The sequence below is a fragment of the Cricetulus griseus genome (assembly GCF_003668045.3).
Source record: "Cricetulus griseus strain 17A/GY chromosome 1 unlocalized genomic scaffold, alternate assembly CriGri-PICRH-1.0 chr1_0, whole genome shotgun sequence".
Classification (NCBI taxonomy): domain Eukaryota; kingdom Metazoa; phylum Chordata; class Mammalia; order Rodentia; family Cricetidae; genus Cricetulus; species Cricetulus griseus.
The window spans coordinates 273479062-273494483 of NW_023276806.1; the positions used below are offsets into that span (position 1 = coordinate 273479062).

The following is a 15422-nucleotide window of genomic DNA, read 5'->3' on the forward strand; positions in this document are numbered from 1 at the left end:
TAAAAATACAAGAAAAAAATGGTCAAGATACAGCAAAAAAAAAGAGAGAGAGAGAGAGAAAATGGGAACACAAGTAGAACGAGATAAGCAAAACCCTATTTATCCTTAGCAAGGTTAACTGGTCATCAGTGATTGTCACAAACTGGATAAAAGTGATGCCTGGAGTGTCATTCGTTCCTTTGCAGCCCGGGGGCCCTAATGAATCCCAAAGAATTTACCTCAAAGAATTTACCCTTGGGGTTCCCGGGTCTAGCCCCACCCCGGGACCAGCATACGGTGTGACAGCGTACGTTAGGAAGGAGAAACGACTCGGGGACTCCACACACCTATCCAGAGGTCGCTTAACCCCTTGGCTTCTGGCCTCCTCCTGAGAAACGCGCGCTTCGCGTCCCGGCGGGAAATTCAAACAGGGAGGCGCGGGTGGGAGCTGCGCATGAGCGCTGAGACGGGGCGCGCGAGCCGCCGCGCTTGTGCCGGGTGAGGCGCGCGGGCCCGGGCGAGCGCGGGCGCCCTCAGGGTGTGAGTTCGCCCCGCCCGCCCGCCCGCCCGCTCGGTCACGCAAAAGCGAAGGGCACGGAGGGCAGTCCCCACGTTCGCCTCGCGGTCCTCAAGCCACGCCCCGGGCACGCAGTCCCTGAGGGAGGAGCGACGGTTCCCCACACGCACACCACGTGCGCCCCGCCTCCACCGTGAGGGACGGCACGGGGGACGGCGGGACGGAGGCCCGCGAAGGGCGGTGCAGAAACTCCCGCGCGGGCGGGCCCACCACACGCCGCGAGACGATCTCATGTTTCACAACGATCTCGTGGCGCCCCTGGGAGAGCGGGAGGGCAAAAGTCAGGTCTGCCCCCCAAAAGCCGAGTTAGGTTGTGACGCCCCGAACTCAGCGAAGGACGGGTGCGAGGACCCGGACGGACCCCTTTTTCTTTTCCCCCCTCATCCCCGCGGAAGGTCCAGCCACCCGTCGCGGCAGCCGCCTCAGCCCAAGAAGCTGACTGAAGGCAGTTGCCGCGCCCGCCTTCTGCCGGCCGTGGCGCCAGGGTGGCGGTTGTTGTACTAAAGTGTCTCCGCCTTCCTACTGCCTCCGTAGCAGCGATGGCCGAGTGGTTAAGGCGTTGGACTTGAAATCCAATGGGGTCTCCCCGCGCAGGTTCGAACCCTGCTCGCTGCGGAAGCGGGTGCTTCGACTTTTTTTTTCCCCCTTTTTTGTAGTGTAACGTTACGACTTCAAAATCCTTGATCTCCCTGCCGCTTGTATCAGCTACAAAAATCCTTAACTCTTCCTGTGGTTTGATCTACCAGATCAACCTATGAAATGCTTTGGTGTACCCGAATGCTAGGAAGGGTTAGTTCTGCAAAACCGCAGCTTATAAACGTGGGAAGAAGCCTCTCTCCTAAAGGGCGGGAGAGCAGTTTTGGAATGTTGGTGTTAGCATGAAGGGCACATGTAGACGTAAGAATGAATGAATTACTGGCTTTCCCACTCGTAATGTTATGGGCAGCAGTGCCAGGGTTGGCAGCTGCTCAGCCGTGGGTCAGCAGCCTATGCATTAGGCTGATTTGGTGGCATTGCACTGCCGTCCTAGATGGCTATCAGACGCTATTCCGTATTCTTCCAGTAAACTTCTGCTTAAGTCGTCTCCCGTCGTTATTTTTCCTTCCAAACACCATATACGACGAGTTCTCTCTTTACCCCACTGTCAATTGGCTGGAAAATATCCGTTTTCCAAGTATCACCTCCTGGATAAAGCATTGCTTGATCTCTCAGACTGAAGTCCCCTTTTTAAATTCCTTCACTGCCAAGGTCAGGCTGGGCATAGTGAGTGACACATGCGTGTATTCCCGGGACCAAAAGGTTCTTCAGTTTGAGTAGTCCGTGAAGCACGGGAGATTTGGTCTCCAAAAATAAATAAATAGATAAATAACGCGTTAAAATAAGAGTCACGTTTGCATTTTTCACACCCATTTGCCTGAGCTGTGGTTTGGACATTCACGGCAAAGCAATTGAATTCTAACACCCATTGTGAGGAATGAAGAGGGAAAAACTTAACTTGACTATGGCATTTGAATGAAGGTAAGCCCTTTGGGAACAAAGGCTAAATGAAGCCAGGAGGGTGGGGCCCCAGCCCAATGAGATTGTGCCTTTATAAGAACATTCAAGAGCTCAGCTATGGTGCTAGGTCCCCCACCATGTGATGCCCTGCACTGCCTTGAACTCTGCAATGCTCACACCAGCAAGAAGGGCTTCACTAGGGGGTATCTGTCAAATATTGAACTTCCCACCTTCAGAACCATAAGCTGAACGAAGCTCCTTTCTCTAAAAACTCATTTGTGCCATTAGTTAAAGAGACGAAAAAGAAGAAAAAGAAGAAGAGGAAGAGCTGGCCTGAGGTTTTTTTCCACTAGATGGTTAGATGGTTTAAGAGTGTATAAAAGTGCCATTTCCCTCATCTTAGCATCCCTGACTCCCTGACTAGCCTAGGGAATATACTTTAAATTTCGATGAAGGGATGAAGGATACATTTCAGCAGTTACTTAGTTATATGAACAAGTGCTCTATTCTGCATTACGCCTGCACACCAGAAGAGGGCATCAGATACCATTATAGTCCCTTGTGGTTGCCCAGAATTGAACTCAGGACTTGTGGAGGAGCAGCCAGTTCTCTTAACCCCTGGAGTTCAAACTCCTTAAGTGTAAACAGACCAAAGTAAATGTTTTTGCCAATTACATTCAGTTCATCTATAAGTAAGTAGCAAATTCATAATTGTCCCTTCTTTGCTAAGACTGGGCAGTTCCTCCCCATTTCGGGTCCTTTATTCTAGTCATGGAGAAGGACGCCCCAGTAAGAGTTCTGCTAATTCTGCTAATTCCCTACCCTTCATGCCAGTTCCTACCCAAGCTCAGTGCCACAGAATTTGCCCCTAAATGTGCTGACAATCCCTATTGTTTTCTATCCACCTCGACCACCGGGACTAAAACAACAGCACCTCTCCTCTGACTACTTCTCTGACTCTTCGCTGTGTCCTCCATCCACTCTTCTTCCTATAGACATACCTTTGGGCTCCTAACATACCTCTTTAAAATACTTCTAGACTCCCTGTGTGCTCTTTTAATGAAGACTACACCTCTAGGACTAGACAGATGGTTCAGCAGTTAAGAACAGGAATTGTAACCTGGCACTGGTGGTGCACGCCTTTAATCCCAGCCCTCAGGAGGCAGAGACAGATGGGTCTCTGTGAGTTCAAGGCCAGCCCAGCCAGGGCTACACAGAGAAACCCTATCTCAAAAAATAATTAAAAAAAAAAAAAAAAGAACAACATATTGTTATTCCGGAAGACCAGGGTTAACTTCCCAATAATCACCTGTAACTCCAGCTCCAGTGGCTATAGCTCCTCTATCCTTCTCAGGCACCTGTATACTACGTGCACAGACAAACACATATACATATAATTAAAAATAATAAGAACAGTGTCAGGTGTGCTGGTGCATATCTTTAGTCACATCATAGTAGTAAGCTCATGGCCAGCCAGGACTACAAAATAAAAATATTATTATGTATAATTATTATTATGACTCTCTAGCACGGCCCTACAGATCTGCATAATCTTTCATGACACACTCCTGGTGCCTCCTTTATGTGATGGCTTGAATGAGAATGGCCCCCCTAGAATACTTGATCCCCAGTTGGTGGAGCTGTTCAAGAAGGATTAAGACGTTATGGGCTTGCTGGAGGAAGTGTGTTAGTGTGTTAATAGAGGCAGGCTTTGAGGTTTCAAAACACTGGTGCCATTCCCAATGCATGATCTCTCTCTCTCTCTCTCTCTCTCTCTCTCTCTCTCTCTCTCTGTGTGTGTGTGTGTGTGGTGTGTGTGTGTGTGTGTATGTGAGAGAGAGAGAGAGAGAGAGAGAGAGAGAGAGAGAGAGACTTATGCAGTCTATTGGGCCCTCAGTAAGTAACTTTGTTGAGTAAATTTTGTGGCTATGAATATCAGAAAACAAGACCCCAGAGCAGAAGGGAGTGAAGTATTTGATGAGTGAAAAAAGACTGATTCCTCCAGCTTTGGGGGAATGGAGCAACACCTTCCTGAAGATGTGTGTCCTGACTGCACACTGCAAGAATTCTGGGGCGGAACCACCAGCACTGTTCAGTGTGATTTACAAAGCTGATAATCTGTTATAACACAGCATGTTCAGGGTAGGAGGGCATCATCACTGGAGTCTCCATCAATGCAGCCATTCTTGTGCAGTGGGGCTGGGAATAAAGGAATGGGAGATAAGGCTGGCCTGGGCTGTGAGCCCAGTTCGTGTGTTCTTAGCCCCACTGGAGGGGGGCTCGCTTCTAAAGATCTTGCTGTTGCGTGTTCCCACCTGGCCCCTTGGAGACAACCGATTTCAGGCTGTCTATGCGTATTGTAGGGCCAGGCATAATGGTATTTCCTATGCCTCAGTGGCTCCAGGGAGTAAGGGAAATGAGCTCTGAGCCTGGAATCATCTGGGGAAATGGCCTGCCTGTCTGGATGGAGCACTAGAGAAAACTGAGAAACTCGGCTCTTGTTCCAAGGTTTAGTTTCCCATTCTGCATAAAGATGATGGATGAAGTTCACCCAAGCTTCTGGAAAAGCAGTTGCTGCTGCTTCCTTGTGACCTGCTTCCAAAGACACCAAGGATTTAGATTATCCTAGGACTTCCACCAGGGTGTTTGGCCCTGGCTCAGCTTCATCCCGGCTCATGCAGTCCTGGGGTTCAGACCCGGCCTAGTACATGTTAGGCAAGCACTCTGCCAACCGAGCTACATCTTCAGTCCACCATCCACCAACTACACACACACTTTTTTTTGAGACAAGGTCTTGCTATGTAACCCTGGATGATCTAAAACTCAAGGCCTGGCCTTGAACTGGCAGCAATCTCCTGCCTCTGCCTCTGCCTCTGCCTCTTCCTCTGCCTCCTGAGTACAGGGATTACAGGCATATGCCACCATGCCTGGTTTTCATGTCTGGCTTTAGAAATACAATTCTCCTGTTTGCACTAGAGTTCTCCTTGAAGCTCTGGCCCACTCCAGTTAAAATACACATATGATCTCTGCACTTGGGAGGTGAGGTAGAAGGATTGGGAATTGAAGCTCCTTTTTGGCTACAAAGTGAATGTTAGGCCAGTCTGAACTACATGAGAGCCTATATCAAAAACAATAATAATAATAATAATAATAATAATAATAATAATAATAATAGGGGCCGGGGAGATGGCTCAGTGGTTAAGAGCACTGGCTGCTCTTCCAGAGGACACAGGTTCAATTCCCAGCATCCACAACAGCCTGTAACTCCAGTTCCAGAGGATCCAACACCCTCATACATTCATACATGCAGGCAAAAACACCAATTCACATAAAATAAAAATAAAATCTGGGCTGGAGAGATGGCTCAACCATTAAAGGCTAGGCTCACAACCAAAAGTGAATAAAATTTAAAAATAATGTAATATGTACACACATCTGAACAACATATGGTATGTGTCAACTATAGCTAACCTATTCCTAGGAAGAAAACCCTGATTTGGGGGAGTTTTCTCTCCTGGGCTCTCTCAGGATGGGCAAATCTGTCCAGCCTATGTCATCTCCTCTATATGGACATTGTTCTGACTATCTCTCTTGCCTGCTCAAAGAAGCACACTCACACCACCATTGTGAGGAGCCGCACTCACATTCGCCATTACAAGATGGCGCTGACATCCGCTGCCGGATCAAGTAAACAACATTGGTATACATGTGCCCAGTGTTTTTCCACTGCCTAGCCCCGCCTATTCCATGGCGTCATATAGGGTGACGAGTCATGCACCTATCCCAGCTGTACACGCATCGCTCAGAGTTTGTGAGCCTTTATAAGGGGACGGGATTCTTGGCTCGGGGTCTCCGCTCTGGTAAGCTTATGCTCTCCTCTCAAGACGCATTAAAGCTTTACTGCAGAAGGATCTGAATGTCCTGTGTCGTTCTTGCTGGCGAGGCGATTGCGCGGGACATCTGGTGCCGAAACCTGGGAACTTGTTAACATCGCCGGCATTGTGGAGACCCCTCGGACGGGGCGGATTCAGAACTGCAGGGTGGTAAGTTCGGAGAGGTATGCTTTATTCTGACACCTTCTTTTTTGACTTTGTTTTTAATTTGTCACCACTATGGGATGGAAAAGCCTTAATTCTAGTCTTTATTCTTCTTTTGTTCACATTGGTCTTATATTGTGCCCACCGTGGCTGGTGTTCCAGTTCGCGACCAAGCTTACCCCAGGTAGCCTCCAGCATAATGGGCTCTTCAAAACAGAGAGACCTAATTAAAAACTGTCTAGAGATTGAGGCTTGCCGTCCCATGGTAGCAGAGAGTCAAAAAACGCTTAAAGAGGTACAGGATAATATATCAGAAACCGAACGAGATGAGAGATTAGGAGCTCAAAAAAGGAAGGACATGTCTAAGGAAAAAGGCCCTCCCCAGGATACAAAAAAGGGGGGAGAGAAAATAGGGAATAACCGGTCACACCCCGGTAAATTTAAGAGAAATAAAGACTCAAAACCTAGCCTCTACCCTACAGTGAAACTAGAGGCCTTGGAGCTGAGCAACTCAGACTCTGAGATTTTAGACTCTAGCGAGGAAACAGAGCTAGAGCAAGACAGATACCACCCTGATAGATATCGGCTGCCAAAAGTGAAAGCAAATATGAGGCCACCGCCTGTTAATCCAGCGGATGTACTTCCATCAGCACCCCCATTATATGAGTCACAACAAAAATTTGGTACCGACTCCTTTTTACCATTAGAGGAGCAGAGGAAACTACAGATGGCTTTCCCAGTCTTTGACAGGGGAAAACCAAACAAAAGGAGAGAATGGGAGCATCCTTACCCTTGGTGCCAAGAGTTACAATATCCATGGCACTCTTTACCCTTAATTTTCTAAACATTGATGCTCAGGGCCATACTGCGGCCAAGTGCCAGACCTCAGAACCTGAAAGGCCAAAGGAAATGGTAAAATGGAAAGATATCTTAACTGGTCTTTGGAGAGGCCCGGATCCTATTCTCATAAGATCCAGGGGAGCTATATGAGTTTTTCCACAGGATGAAGAGAATCCCCTGTGGATCCCGAAAAGACTCACCCGAAGAGCCCCTTCGGACCTTCAAAAGTCGGAACTCCACCCTCTCCCCGGGAGTTGAGAGCCGCTATTATCCAGATTAACTCCTTGCACCTTGACCTGTCCTTGATGGAGGGATTGTCATCATGGATCGCTTCAGCTGTCTCCTATTTTAAGGATTGGGTGGGGGTAGGACTTTTTGGCACAATTCTCTACAGTGGTGTGGTGTTTATGCTTGGGACTGTGTGTAGACTCAAAACTCAAACAAAAAAGGTAAGGTAGTGGTTGCACAGGCACTTGCTGCCCTAGAGAATGGAATCTCCCCCGGCATTTGGCTAAGCATGTTGAGGCAATAGGTCGCCGACTGCTCAGCTCCTATACCTCCGGAGGCTTGACCTCATTGCACGGAATAGAGTGAGCAAGGTTCGGCAGGTCAAAAGAGTTGTAAGGCTAAGCACTGCACAGAAAGGGCCTGTGGCTTTTCTTATGGCTCTTCTGGGAGACATGTCATCTTGCATAAAGGTTATATGTCAAAATGCCCTTCCCCCAAAAAAAGACATAAGGACGGGTCTGGGCCTGCTCTGGACACAGAGTCTGGAGTCCTGCTCAAGACAAGGTCTGCATCCAGTTTTGGGGAGTTGACCTCTATCTCCACTCTACATTTGGCTGGCCTATAGCCTCTGTGTTTCTATATAATTATATAGGGGGAGATGTGAGGAGCCGCACTCACATTCGCCATTACAAGATGGCGCTGACATCCGCTGCCGGATCAAGTAAACAACGTTGGTATACATGTGCCCAGTGTTTTTCCACTGCCTAGCCCCGCCTATTCCATGGCGTCATATAGGGTGACGAGTCATGCACCTATCCCAGCTGTACACGCATCGCTCAGAGTTTGTGAGCCTTTATAAGGGGACGGGATTCTTGGCTCGGGGTCTCCGCTCTGGTAAGCTTATGCTCTCCTCTCAAGACGCATTAAAGCTTTACTGCAGAAGGATCTGAATGTCCTGTGTCGTTCTTGCTGGCGAGGCGATTGCGCGGGACACACCATAGATTCCCAGGGCTAACCCAGTAAAAGCCAAACTCCCTAACCTTATGCCTTCATAATTTGGTCTAATCAGACTCAATGCTACTCCCTCCATGTGACCCATAGAGGAAGCTGCCCTAGCTTACACCCCCCCTCACAGAACAGGTTCACTATTCCTGGTCCTTCCACACACTGGCACCCTTAGTTAGAAAATTCTCTCTGGGACTGGAGAGATGGCTCAGCAGCTAAGAGTACTTTGTTGTTTTTGCAAGACCCAGGTTTGGTTCCCAGCAGCCATGTGGTAATTCACAACCATCTGTAACTGCAATTCCAAAGGATCCAATGCCCTCTTCTGACCTCCGAGGGCACCAGGCATAGACAGGCTGCACATACAAATACACAAAACACTCACACACATAAATTAAGTAAGTCTTTTTAAAAAAAATTTTAAGAAGCTGGGTGGTGGTGACACAAGCCTTTAATCCCAACTCTCCGGAGGCAGAGACAGTTGGATCTCTGTGAGTTTGAGGCCAGCCTGGTCTACAGAGCAAGTACCAGGACAGGCTCCAAAAACTACACACACAGAGAAACCCTGTCTTGAAAAGAAAATTAAGAAACTTTTTCCTGCCCTTAATGGTTGATTTGAAATATACATGTACAGGCATAGACAGTCAGACAAAAACACATTCTCAATAGATTTAAGAGCATACACACAATAGGTTTAAAATATGTACTTATAAGCAAAACACAATTTACATTCCTCCCTTCCTGTCTCATTTTCAAGAAACATTACAAAAAAAGCTTACAGGAATAACAGGAATCTTATTTAACTGATGAGAATTACACACATGAGATACACAAACAGATACAGAAACACACATTCACATAGATACACAAATACACACATTTTTAAATTTAAATTAGAAACAAGCTTCTTTTACATGCCAATCGAAGTTCCCTCTCCCTCCCCTCCTCCCCTGCCCCCCACGACCCTCCTATCCCAACCCCTTTTTGCTCCCCAGGGAGGGTGAGGCCTTCCTTGGGGGATCTTCAAGTCTGTCATATCATTTGGAGCAGGGCCTAGACCCTCCCCAGTGTGTCAAGACTGAGAGAGTATCCCTCTATGAGGAGAGGGCTCCCAAAGTTTATTTGTGTACTAGGGGTAAATATTGATCCACTACCAGTGGCCCCGTAGATTGTCCAAACCTCCAAACTGACTTCCTCCTTCAGGGGGTCTGGAACAGTCCTATGCTGGTTTCCCAGCTATCAGTCTGGGGTCCATGAGCAACCCCTTGTTCAGGTCAGCTGTTTCTGTGGGTTTCTCCAGCCTAGTCTTGACCCCTTTGCTCATTGCTCCTTACACTCTGCAACTGGATTCCAGAGTTCAGCTCAGTGTTAGCTGTGGGCGTCTACATCTGCTTCCATTAGCTACTGGATGAAGGCACTAGGATGGCACATAAGTTAGTCATCAATCTCATTTTTGGAGAAGGGCTTTTAAGGTAGCCTCTCAACTATTGCTTAGATTGTTAGTTGGGGTCGACCTTGTAGATCTCTGGACATTTCCCTAGTGTCAGAATTCTCTTTAAACCTATAATGGCTCCCTCTATGATGGTATCTCTTTTCTTGCTCTCCTCCATTCCTCCCCTGACCAGATCTTCCTGCTCCCTCCTGTCCTTCTCTCCCCTCCCCTCCTCTTTCTTCTAACTCCCTCTCCCCTCCCCCATGATCCCCATTAGCTTAGGAGATCTTGTCCTTTTCTCCTTCTCCGGAGGACCATGACATACACACATTTTTTAAGAGGGAGTCTTGCTATACATCAAGTTGACACAGAATTTGTTGACTCAAGCAGTCCTCCTGCCTCAGTCTCCTATGTAGATAGGACTACAGACAACATGCTCAGCTAGAAATCTTATTTTACAGCAAGGCAAACCAGAAATTTTTCATTAAATGATCTGCTTAGTGGAGAGATGACAGTAGATTCATAATTACTGTGGCTCCCTCTCCCCTTATCCTGCCACTAAGGGTCCCTTCTTGAGGACAAGAGGTATGTTTCTCAGCTTAGTGTTCTGTGCGGTATTTATTTATTTTGTTTTTAATTTTAAATTACTGTATTTTTGTGTGTTTTCCCTGCATGCATGTAAGTACCCGCAGAGGCCAGAAGAGGGCATCAGATCCTTTTGAACCAGAGTTCCAGATAGTGGTTACCCACCTTGTAGGTTCGGGGAACTGAACCTGGGTCCTCTGGAAGAACAGCCAGTGCTCTCTAGCTCCTCAATGTATTCTTGTTCTGTTCTGTTTATAGGTTTTGGTTGTTTTAAACAGAGTCTCTTTATTCTATAGCTCTGGCTATCCTGGAACTCACTATGTAGACCACACTGGCCTCAAACTGACAAAAGTCCACCTCCCTCTACCTCCCAAGTACTGGAATTAAAGGCATGTGTCACCACCACCCCCGGCTCTAAATGTATTATTCTTTATGCATCCCCTAGGAGCATACACGAGTGTCAGCTTAGCAGGTGTACCAAATATTTTGAACTGAGCTTTTGTTGTTAAAAGATACCTGCCTTTCTATTCAAAGAGTTTGCTCATTAGGAGTGGCTATGCTGACTCAAATGCCCTGGGAGAGCTCCCTGAGTCAGAATGGACAGAACATAATTTATTCAACCAAATCCCTATTGATAACCATAAAAGTTGATTCCAGTCTTTTGATCCAAAACAAACAATGTGATGACTCAAAGAAATCTCAAAATTTATACATGACTTTTTCTACTTTTATTAATAATCCAATATGCCCCAGCACTCACTTCTGTGATCACAGCCTCTGCTCACCCAAATGCTGCCCTGCCAAATGCTGCCCTGCTTGTGGCACTGACTGCCTCGGGCTCCCGAAAAGAATGCAAAAAGTTGGTGAGACAAAGGACGCAGATCTAGAGCCTTCCCTGAAGAGTGCACCATATCATCACTAAAGCAAGGAACTGAAGGGAAGTCCATGAGACCCACTGTGCCCCTGCTTCTGACTGCAACACATTTCAGGCATGAGATGGATAACATGAAGAATTTTTTTCCCAGTACTTACATGTACAAGAGGGCGCTGTCTCAATCCCTTGCAAGACTAGCTTAAGGGTGGATTACTTTAGAAGCTAATTTACTTCTAAAATGCAGGTAAGGAGACTCACAGATGCTGTTATTAATTGATTTTCCTGTCCCTGCTTTTCCTTGCGGAAAATTAGCTAATGCATTGCTCAGATCTACTTGTGACAGTTTGATCTCGGTTTGCATTCACCTAGGCTTGAAAAATGACAACTGTCGGTCCTGAGGCACTCAGCTCTTGCACAGATTGATGATGGGGGAAAGTCCTCCTGCGTATATGTTTGTCTTATCAGTTGATAAATAAAGCACTGTTGGCCAATAGGGAAGCAAGTTAGGTGGAACTAGGAGAGAAGGAGGATTCTGGGGAATGTAGGAAGAGTCAGGGATGCCATGTGATCGAAGGCAAGAAAGGATTCATACAGCCGGCGTCCTCGATAAGATAAGTCCTTATAAAATATATAGATTAATGGTTATGGTTGATAATTAAGACTGAGCTAGCAGATAAGAAATCCTAGTTATTGGCCAACAGCATTGTACCTAATTATTAATCTCTGTGTGTTATTTTGGGCACCCACGTGGCGGCGGGACTCGGGCAGCTGGCAGAAAGATTTATCATTACAGATTGATACATCAGCATCTTCTTTGAGTATCGAAGTCTTTCTGGTCGCTCCTTGTTTTCCCCACAAAAAAAAAAAAAACCCTTTAGGCCATGTTTCTCGAGTTTGTCTCTATCTACTCTGTTACAGGCTAGGCTGTGCATTCACATTTGAGCTTTTCAGTTACCCCTTTTTCATTGTCTATTATTGTTACTACAGTATTTGGAGATTTCTTACTGGGAAGAGAATTGGCTACTGGGAAAATAAGTTTTTCATCTTTTCAGCAAGAACTCTCCCGGCAAACCTAATAATACACTTTCTAGCTGTGTTAGGTTCATTGCTCACTGCTCTAGCCAAAAACAGGAGACAGGAATTTGTGGAAAGAAACTGATTACAATTTAAAGCCAGAACTACTAGGGGAAAAGATTCTTTTTCTCTCTCTCCCTCCCTTCCCCCACCCTGTCTTCCCTACTCACCCCTTCCAACTAATGCAAAGTGATCTCCAAGGGAGGGAGCTAGCATATCTTTTAGTTTTTTTAACTAGGCAAAGAATTTTATTAACCCCTTTCCAAACTTTATTCCCAGGCTTCTTCAGCTTAATTTGCTGCAAAGAATGAATTGTGTTTAAGCAGAAACTGAAAAGAGCTGCAGTGTCCAGGGGGACTTGGGCTTAAAAATATTAGAGATCTAGATTTTATCAGATCCATAAACAAAAGAATTTTTTAAAAGCAGTCATGATATAAAATAGCAGCTCCTGTGACTTCTGCAAGTGTCACCTTCTTCAGAAGTCGCCTCAATTCAGTTTGCCTCGTTCTTAGAAGCCTCATCAAAATTCTGGAACCAGATCTGGAACTTCATCATCATCATCCTCTCCAGTAGCAAGTGGTGCTTTTCAATCCACAGATTGCTTGGGCAAGGTTTCAGCCAATCTCCTTAAACCAGTCAGACTGTCTGCCCCAAGCTGGTTTAGGATGCTAGGAAGCATTTCTGTCAGGGGCTTTGGCTCAGCATGGCCTGTGATGGTGAAGGTGTTTGCTGTCAGAGACGCCTGAACTTTAGGGTTGTTAAAATGGATCACTGTTCCTTGGTTTGTAAACATGTTCACTCCTAACTTCTCTAAGGAGAACTGCAGTTTTTTATTGCCTGCTGTGGGCTGTTCTGTGAACCACCTTCTTTCTGGGAGCAGTTCCTCTGCCACCAATGCGTACTTGTGCCTGCAGCTTGGCCAGTTTGTCCTGGTTCATGACCATTTCTTTCATCTTGTCGGAGTGGAAATGGGGCCGAGGGGGACTAGGGTTCAGGCTCAGGGGTCTCAGGCAGACCAGCTGAGATAAGGCACACACACGCAGAGATGCAAGATGGCAGCTAGAGGGTGGTCAGAAGTGGGAGCTAGCATATCTTTTTTTTTTAAAGATTTTATTTATTTATTATGTATACAACACTCTGCCTCCATGCATATCCGCACACCAGAAGAGGGCACCAGGGATGGTTGTGAGCCACCATGTGGTTGCTGGGAATTGAACTCAGGACCCTTGGAAGAGCAGTCGATACCCTTAACCTCTGAGCCATCTCTCCAGCCCCGAGCTAGCATATCTTAATACACCTTTTTTTTCCTTAGTTCTATTTTTAACTGAGAATTTCATAAATGCACATAATGTGTTTTTATCAAATCCACCCCTCATTCACTCCAATCCTTCCCCTATTGCCCCCACCTCACTATTCCCTCTAATTTTCATATGCTGTTTTTAAACCCACTGAGTCCACTTAGTATTTCCAGTATGTGTATGCTTGGGTGTAGGACTCTCTACTGGCATGGGAGGTATCTTAGTTAGGGTTTCCATTGGTGTGAAGAGACACCATGATGATGGCAACTCTTATAAAGGAAAGCACTTCAATGGAGCTGGCTTACAATTTCAGAGGTTTAGTCTATCATCATGAGCATGGCAGGGTACAGGAGCAATGATGCTGGAGAAGGAGCTGAGAATTCTGCATCTTGATCAGCAGACAGCAGAAGGAATCTGTGTCACTAGGCCTAGCTTGAGCATATATGACCTCAAAGCCCACTTCCACAGCAAAACACTTCCTCCAAGAAGGTCACACCTCCTAATAATGCCAAGCATACAAACTCATGAGTCTATAGGGACCACACCTGTTCAAAACACCACAGGTAGCCTCTCAAGTGTGGCATCCCTGAAGAAACCAGACTCTCCCTCCCCTAGTAGTCATCATTGCCAATAGCTTCTAAGATAAAAGTGGGGAATCCATGTCCCCATCCCCCAGTCATGATGGGATTTCAGCGGGCTTGACCTAGTGCAGGTCTTGTGCATGCAGTCACAGCTGCTGTGAGATCCTGCGTGCAACAGTCCTGTCATTTTCCCAGAGCACGGCTTTGATGTGGTCATCCACTACCTCTGCTGTTAAAAATCTTTACTCTCTCCTGTCAGGATGATCCCTGAGCCTTTGGAAGAGGGTGTGTGTTATCTAGACTTCCCACTGAGGGCTGAACACTCTATGGTCTCTTATTCTCCGCTGCAGATTAGCCGTGAGCCTGTGTTAATCACCATCTACTGTAAGGAGAAGTCTCTCTGGCAAGGATTGCGAGACTCACTGATCCATTAGTATAAAGATAAGAATGTATGCACCTCCTGTCTTGTCTCTCCCTCTGCTCTCTAGCTGGCCCTCCCCACTGGTCAAAGGTAATTTGCCCCTTTAGGTGAGAACAGGACACAGAGTAGTTCTGGAGAGACAAATACTTCTTCAGTACTTCTATTCACACATTTAATATACACACCCATAAGAGATAAAATTACTATGTGTCAATTTAACTATTTTTAATTGAACTGTAGTTCATAGTACAATGCCTACCTGTGATGCACAGGGCTCTGGACCAATCCTAACAATGCACACACACACACACACACACACACACACACCAAAAAAAAAAAAACCTAGTATATAGTTAAATTACAATTATTGGCAATCTTAAGCATGCAAAGTTCAACAGAAAACATTGTATATTTTTCATTAAAATTATTTTATGCTGGGCAGTGGTAGTGCATGCCTTTAATCCCAGCCCTCATGAGGCAGAGAAAGGTGGATCTGTGTGAGTTTGAGGCCAGTTTGGTCTACGGAGTGAGTTCCAGCACAACCAAGGCTACACAGGGAAACCCTATCTCAAAAAACAAACAAAAAAAATTTACAAAGAAAGAAGCCCACTGTGGTGGTTTGGATGAGAACTGTCCCCCCGACAGGTTCAGGAATTGGAACGCTTGGCTCCCTGTTGGTGGTGCTGTTTGGGGAGACTTAGGAGGTGTGGTCTTGATGGATGAATTTCATCACTCTGAGTTTTGAGATTAAAAGCCTTGCCCCCCTTCCAGTTCATTTTCTCTGTTCCATGCTTACAGTTGAAAATGGTTGCTTTCAGCTTCCTGCTCTACCCACCATGCCTGCCACTTGCTGTCCTGCTTTGTCACCATGGTAGACTTAAACCAAAATAAATTATTCCTCTCATGAGTTTCCTTTGGTCATAGTGTTTTATCACAGCAACTTTAAAATAACTAATATATCCATTGGTTTGTACACCAACTGTCTTAGTGTCTCATT

At 46.2% G+C, this 15422-nt stretch overlaps 1 non-coding gene and 1 pseudogene across 1 annotated transcript; one reads left to right on the forward strand and one right to left on the reverse strand.

Annotated features, from left to right (window-relative positions):
• Positions 1 to 1089: 1089 nt before the first annotated feature.
• Trnas-uga lies at positions 1090 to 1171 on the forward strand. Its single transcript has one exon. It is a non-coding gene; the product is annotated as a tRNA-Ser (tRNA).
• An 11335-nt stretch (positions 1172 to 12506) lies between these two features.
• LOC100759037 lies at positions 12507 to 13078 on the reverse strand (annotated as a pseudogene).
• Positions 13079 to 15422: the final 2344 nt, after the last annotated feature.